The 8422-nt window shown below is 28.2% G+C and overlaps 1 long non-coding RNA gene across 1 annotated transcript; it reads left to right on the top strand.

Annotated features, from left to right (window-relative positions):
* The first annotated feature begins 1115 nt into the window (after positions 1–1115).
* On the top strand, positions 1116–3842 carry LOC115724431 (uncharacterized). Its single transcript, XR_004013192.2, has 2 exons — positions 1116–1344; positions 1431–3842. It is a non-coding gene; the product is annotated as an uncharacterized LOC115724431 (long non-coding RNA).
* The last annotated feature ends 4580 nt before the right edge of the window (positions 3843–8422 follow it).

Raw genomic sequence — 8422 nt, 5'->3', positions numbered from 1 at the left:
TAACCTTTTAAATGCCAAAACTAACTATTTAATAACTAAAATAGATTATTAAATAATATTGTCATTTAATTTAATTATTAATTAGACATATAAAGTCTCTTAATTGATAAATAAACCTAGAATCTCTTTTCTTTACAATTTCATCCCTGCTTAGTGAAAATTCACAAATTAGACATAGTCTAACTTTAGAATTATAATTGATTAATCACAAATCAATTATTGAGTCTTACAAGGAGTATAGTCTCAACTAGAATGGGGACTATGGATCTATATGCTGAGCTTCCAATAAGTGAACCGAATTTACTAAGTAAATCCCTACTTATTAATTCCTCGTTGAATCCACTCTTAGAACTTAGAATTGCACTCTCAGACTTATATAGAGCATATTATATAGTCCACGATATAGATATGCTATCTCATTTAACCATTGTTATAATCTTATTGTGATCAAAGATCCTCTATATAGATGATTTACATCGAGATGGGATAATTTTACTGTTCTCACCCCTCAACGTATTTTGCCCCTTAAAATACTTAGCTACCTGTAAATGATGTTTAGTGATCTAAGAATTAGTCACTTAAACAAGAGCTCATCCATTTACTTCTATTTAGCTAAGCTCGAAGGGAATCATCACTTGACTTCTATACACCAGTAGAAGCTAGAGATTCCATATTTATGTTCAGCACTCCCACTCAATCATACTATCATGTTCCCAAAATATACGTATCACCCTGACCCAAAAGTAGGCTTAACTAATAAATCAAAGAACACGAATAGCAGTCCTGAGTTGAGCCTAAGCATATCAGGATTTAGATTCTTTTAATCTTAAGATCAACTACTGATATTGACTTGGAAAGATATCACGGTAAGTTTATAATATCTTAACTAAGTTCAATATCGGTCCAGTCCAATGTATACTCCATACATTCGAAACTAGTATACTTTACCAATGTCCTGGAAAGAACATAACACTTACTCCAAGTGTAAGTACTCAATATCGCTGATTATCACATTAGTGTAAATCCAAAAGACTGATGAAACAGGGACTTAGTCTTTTGAATCATATAATCACAATCACATTCCACTGTGTTGACAATACTATAATTGTGAATAAACATATGATCTGGACTTAATAGATTTTGTGTATAAAAACAATAAACATATTAAACTATAAGCATGTAAAATTCATGCAAACATAAATCACTTCAAATTTCTTATATTGATAACTAATCAGATTGTAAAGGGTTTTATTTAGGGCACAAAACCCAACACAAGAAATATACGATGGGCAGTTATTTGTGAAATTGAAAAAGGGTGTTGATCTTCCTGCCATGGATCCCTGGGTATGTATTTCTTTTATGCCATTTTTATTATATAATGTTAAGTAATCTACTTTTTATAATGACAACCTACTTTGTGTTTGTATCAGGGGACAAGTGATCCATATGTGATAATGGAATTGAATGGTCAAGTTGTCAAGAGCAAGATTAAATGGGGGTATACTCTTGTTGTTTCACATTTCCTTAACACTTATTTTAGATAACTTCTCTTCCTATTTTTTGCTTTGTTTGCTCTCCTCAATTTTTTTTTTTTTTTGAATAATCACATTATTGTAAACCTTTTGAAGTGATGTGATGACTATACTAAAATGTTCTTCTAATAGTTCTTAGTAACTAGAAAATCTTATTATGCCATATAGCTTGTTAAAATTATAGATCAGATTGAAGAACGATTCGATATACAATTATATTTAACATGCATCATGTATCCTCTGTAAAATGCTGTTGTGATATGTTGTTGTTACAAAATGGAATGAATCGAATATATCATTTGTGGTAGGAAAAATTGGTTATGGTACTATGAGCGAGGCCCTTGCATAGAAGCTACCTTTTGTTTTTGTTCGCTGAGATTATTTCAATGAAGAGCCTTTCTTGAGAAATATGCTTGAGGTATAATTGCTTTATTAATTGTTCTTGGTCCTTATATCACTATTGCCAAGAATTTGATGAGTTTGGGTGCAATAATTGTTTGAACAGTATTATTAAAGTGGTGTTGAGATGATTAGAAGGGATTTACTTACTTGCCATTGGGCACCTCTTGAACATGCAATTACTTTGAGACCATGCTATGAAGCATGCATCAATGGTGGTGAGATATTATCCTCTTTCAATTTTAAAGTTCTCTGCCATAGCTGCTTCTCATGGTAACTTTATTATTTTGCATTTTCAATTTCGTAGTTTTGTTGTATTTAATGGACATATTAGTTGTTAGCTGTATGGGATGTACTCTCAGTTTAGCATATTACCTACTTATTATCAAAATAGACTATTTTACATAGACAAATTATTTAAACCGACTCTATTAATCCAAGAGATTTAGCTTTGCTTTGCCAAAAGGCATGACTTAGTGTTCTTTTCAATACTTGTTGCCAGATTTTTATTGAGATTGTCTCGAATTCCAGTCTTTTTTATACTTTCAAATTGGTGATTAGGTGGAGAATCATATTGTTGGAGCTCCTTGTGGTGTTATGGACCAAATGACTTCAACTTGTGGTAAAGTCAATAAATTTCTTGCAATGGTGTGCCAGGTACTCATTGATCAGAACAACCTTGGCTTTGCTTCTATTACTAAAATAATAATGATGAGGCAGAAGTAACGAGGTTGTTTTTCTTATATACTTATTATTATTATTATTATTATTAGCTATTGTAAGCTTTCATCATCTTTGTGTCTAGATATATTTTGTTTCATTTGAAATTGTGACAATAAGTTGCATAATTTATCATCTTAAACTGAAACTTTAGTTTGTAGGTGTCTTCAATCTATTGTCTAAATAAACACTTATTTTTGTTTTAAATTTCTTTAATTTGGGTATCTCACCCGATGAGTATTGCTTATATTTACTGATTTCCATGTAGGTGCCGATAGGAAGTTACTTTTGCCCCCTGATTGTCTATGCTACTAGACCAGAAGTTGTTGGTCGAAGCCAGCCATTGTACTCAAAGATAGAAGAATAGTCGGTCATTATTATCGCTTTGGATTATCATACTATGTACATTGCTTGATACATATGGTATCTAGAAACTAAAAGTTTAAAGTTGAATTACACTAATTCATTTGATATATAACATTTTCTTTGTAATTGAAATTCAAAATTGTTTACAAATTGAAATTCATTTGATATATTACATTTAATTGTTGATGTTAAATAATATAGGGTCGATTAATGCTACTAAATGTTGGCATACTTGCATGTGAATTGGGGCGACATTACACTTTTAGAGACGATTTTTTTTTTTGCTCCTAATTTGCATAAAATATGAGCGATTTTAATATTTTTAGGGGTGACAAAAAATTGCCCCTAATAATCACTTTTAGGGGCGATTTATTTTGTCGCCTCTAAAAATGAGCATTAGGGACGAAGTATTAGGAGCGACATGTTAGTGGTGACTTGTCGTCCCTAATACTTTTTAGGGACGATTATAAAGGTTTTTAGAGGCAGCTTTTGTCGCCCCTACTACTATCTTTTGTTGTAGTATGAAATTATGTTTGCGACTGTTCAATATTCCCTTTTGTTTCAGCAAGTGTTTTACTTTTTCTTTAAAAAATATGTATATTTCATAATGTTAGAAGTCTTTTAACACGATATCTTTTCTTTGTTTGTGTGTGGTTTTCAGATCAAATCAAAGTTTAGATTTTAAAGACAATAAAATATTATAGTATTTTGTCATTAGCAAAATATTTTTACATGGAGACTCGGTTATAATAGTGCTTAGGAATCCCAAATGAGGTAGATGTAGTGCTTAGGAATCCCAAGTGAGGTCGATCTTGTTATGTTATTGTAATATCCTGATTAAAATAGTATTTAATTTTTTTTTTTTGGATATTAATTGAGCGAGGATAATTAACTTGTTTCTTTGTGTTGTTAGTGAGTTGATATTATTGCTTAGAGTAGTTGTACCAATTTTCTAGAGAGAGTTAAAGTTGTATTAACTACTAAAGTAAAATATTATAGTATTTTTACAGAGTAAGTAATCGTTTAATTAAAGCCCAATATGAAGGTCCATTAGGGTTTTATAATATATTTAGTGAGTTTAATTAATTGATGTTAAAAATTTGTCGGTTTGGATAAATTCGCAGGATTAAAAACTGTTTTACTAAAATGATCATATCTGGAGTTCTAGAGCTAGGATTGAGGTGATTTCAGTGGCATTAGAAAGATAATTCAGAGATCTATCAATTATGTAGAAATAGATTTATCGTAATTTTAACTTGGGGTCAAAATTAAGCTACAAAGTGACGACCTATTAAGCTTAGAAATCCTATGTTTTGAAATTTAAATTTAAAACTTATATCTAACAAATAAGATTTTTATTTAATTATTCTATTTAGAGTTAAATTAGCATCAGATTATAGGGGTTATTTTATTATTTTCTTTTATAGGTTTAATTAGATTATAAAACTTAAATCTATCACATTCTTGATACGTAATATGCAGAGCCTCTAACCCTAAGAAAAATAAAACTCAATCTCAATCTCTTTCTTTCAGCCTGAACACAATTCTTAGAGAAGACACTCATAAAATCCTATACCCTACAAGTTATTCATCTCTCTATCTATCAAAGATTTATAATTTTCCTTCTTGTTTCGTTCTCTTCGCCAAACAACACTCATGATTTTCATCAACATAAGATTGAGATCATCATCACCATTCTAATAATTTGAGATTTTAAGATCTAGCACTGATTAAGAAGAGTCATCAAGAGGTACGAAAGTTCTTCCACTTATTGTTGTGAACTTTTAGGTTAAACTATAAAATCTCGTTTTGTTTTTTTTTTTTTTGAAAATTATTGTCTTAGTAAAATAGTCATATCTCTCTCAATATTGATCTGTTTCCAGTGATTTTTGTATCGTTAGAAATATTATTCGATGATCTAAAATTTTTATGAAGAAACTATTCACCATTTCGGTGATATTCTATGTCGAAAATTATCATCTTTCTGATGTTGTTGTAAATCATTTTTTTCATATTCCCAAAAAAAGTACTTTGACTTAAAATACCATAACTCTCTCAATTCTCATCCATTTTTAATGATCTATATATGGTTTCAAAGCTTATTTGATTTCCCATAAGTTTCATGGAGGAACATTTCGTTAATTCGGAGTTATACTATGTCGAAAAGTTATTTTCTTTCTGTATTATTTGCTTCGTTTCTTGAATCTTGTTCTTCCAAAACTGTTTTGGTAAAATTGCAATATATGTTTCAATATAATTCCAATTTTGAAGATTTTGGTATCATTGGAAAGGGAATTTAATTTCCTAAAACTTTTATGAAGATGTTATCTTCTAGTTCTGAACTTTTTAATACAAAAGTTTTGTATTTTCGCTAAGTCGTATAATTTGTTACTCTATATTCCTTCTCAGAAATAGTTTCAGTAAAACAATTATAACTCCCTCAGTTTTAATTCATTTTTTATGATCTTTATATCATTGGAAAGATACTAGAATTTCCTATAATTTTTATGAAGACAACTTTTACTGAATTAGTGTAGTTGTTGGTCAAAAATGGTGATCTTTCTGCTGTACTGTAAGAGTACGAATTTTAATATTAGGGTCTTGACCCATGTCTTATTATAGGTAGTAGTAACGAGATAGCAAGTCTTAAGCAGCGGGATTTGAGGTAAGGAAATTAGATAGTTTTGTATGTGTTTATCTGCATAAATTTAAATTCTTTATGTATTGAAATATGATTTATGAATATGTATATGGTACTGAGAATGTGTGGTATGGACACAATATGAGTTTGTGAATTGATACGTAAATTATGGTTGTATGACTTGTATATGTTGTATGATGTATGTTGTGTGTTGTATGCTAACGTCTCAGGTAAAGTGAGGGACTATGGTGGGGTATGATACGGGGTAAGACCGTTGAATGTAGAGATACCCTACCCTGCATTTTACTGAGTCGTGTATGAGATTGTTATGGTGGGGTATGATACAGTGATATTACTGTTGAATATAGAGATACCCTATCCTATAACAATGGTAGGGCTGCATAGGCCCAGGTTATTATATGGTAGGGCTGAATAGGCCCAGGATATTGTAGGGCCAGGTTAGGCCCGGGTAATGTAAGTAATGGCTACGATATGCCAATGTTATGGTAATGACATTATTATTTTATAGTATTGGTATGATTATGTTATGAGTATAATATTAGAGTTATGATCTCTGTATATGTGTTTGGTGTGAACAATTAGTATGGACCTATATAATAAAGGTTTTCATGTGTACAGTTATTTGGCTATAGTTATAAAATAAGGTGTATGATATTGCTAAAACTTAATAAATACATAAATAATATGTGTGATATTATATGGTATTGTATGATAAGCATTTCCTTACTGGGCTTTTAGCTCACCCCCTTACTTTTCCTCTACAGGCAATAGACAGGAAACATTGAATGTAAGTTTGAAGAGTTGGGTCAGTTCTGGTATGTATACTGCGAGGGGCTATGGACGAGCAAACGGTCTAGAACGCCGGTGGAGCCTTGGTTTTGTTGTTTTTTTTATAGTAAAGTAATCTGAGCTCAGTGGGATGTTACAAATTTATTTTTTTTGCACTCAACTACTTGTTTTGTTTATAATATGAATGATCATTCACCTTTTTGCATATTTATTGTAAAACCCACTGTGTATTTCCAAACATCTTTGAATCTTTTTAATTAATGCATCAAAAATAGTATTTTGTAAAATAAGGCAAAATATTGGGGCGTTACAGTTATTCAAAAAAATTCTTATTGAAAAAAATGTCAATAAGCTTTTAAATGTTGATATTTGTAGTTTGTTTGTTTGTTAGTTTATTTTTAGATTGGATGAAAAATTTAAAGTAACCATTAGTTACTATAATTTGAATATATGTTATAATCTATTTAAAATAGCTTTAGTCTTATTTTTTAATGAATGATTCCAATTTTAATTTATAATTATAGATTTGGTTTTTTTTATTTTTTGTAATTAATAAATTTAGTTTACAATAAAATAAATATATTTAGTGAAGTTAAAAAACATAATTTGTGAGTGATAAAAAATCAAAGATTATAACGTTGTAACTTATATGTCAAAGTTTTATATTATAAAATTTTAAAAATTCTAAATATTTTTTTTTTTTGAATTTATTATTGTTATTATTTTTCATATCTTATATTAATATTTTTAGAATTATATTATTTATTTAATTAAATTATATATGACAATATTTATTATAAATAATTAAAAATAATATCTTTAAAAAAAACAATTAAGTATTTTTATTTATTACTTTAATAAAATAAATTATTCACATAATCATACCTTTAGTTACAAATTTTTTTTTTTAAAAAATAACTAAACGTGCCTCGGCACGTAACTCCTACCTAGTACAGTAGAACCTCTATCCAAGAATACACTTGGGACCAAGTAAAATATATTCTAATTGGGAGGTTATAGCTAAATAGAGTTACACTAGAAAAAAAAAATTAAAAAACCAAAAAATATCAATGTAACAATAATAACAATAAATAATCATTAATACTATATCATAATAGAAATATTTTAGAATAAATATAATTTCATACATGTATTATAATTTAAAATAAAATTATTAATTTTACATAAATAAATTTACAAAATACATGTATATATTTTATTAAGATGTAATTATTCTTATATAGAGGTATACTTTGTTAATAGGAGACTTAGAAAATGTATAACTAATTACAATTTAGAGGTTATTCTTATTTATAACTGACCCAAATTGGGACTTTATTTTTTTATAACAAATTATAGGTTATTCTTGAATAGAGTCTTAAATAGAGGTTCTACTGTATATATAAAGGAATGTTTTAAGGAATTGATGTGGCATGCATAGTCTTCTTACTTTTTCTAATACTTCTTTTTCCATCTTTCTAATTTCTTTTAAAAAAAAATTAGTATGTAACTAATAACTAATACTATTAATACTTACTAATTAAAAGAAATCAAATCAAAGTCTTATAGTATTCTAAATTAGTTAACATGTATACTAAATTAAAAGATATCATTAAAAAAATTAAACTAAAGACCTAGATAGTATTCTAAAACCATTACTTACCACCTACATAATAGTTTATATAGTTATATAATTGTGTTGTTATAATAGATGACATGACATTTTCTATAAGCTTTCCTTCCACTTATCTACTCTCTCAATTTTTTTTTTACATTTTTAAATTTTTGCTAATTTTTAATATTATTTAATTAAAGAAATTTAGTGACTTTTCATTCTTGAAAAAAATTTGTTTTCAAAAAAAAAAAAAAAAAAAAAAAACTCCCTTTGAAAAAATATATTTCTTGACCTCCTTCATTTCACATGGCTATATGTATGGGTAGTTTTTCCTAATCT

Source organism: Cannabis sativa, chromosome 6, assembly GCF_029168945.1.
Source record: "Cannabis sativa cultivar Pink pepper isolate KNU-18-1 chromosome 6, ASM2916894v1, whole genome shotgun sequence".
In the NCBI taxonomy this organism is placed as follows: Eukaryota; Viridiplantae; Streptophyta; class Magnoliopsida; order Rosales; family Cannabaceae; genus Cannabis; species Cannabis sativa.
The sequence above is the reverse complement of the archived record's forward strand: the minus strand, read 5'-3'. Positions and strand labels throughout refer to the sequence as shown.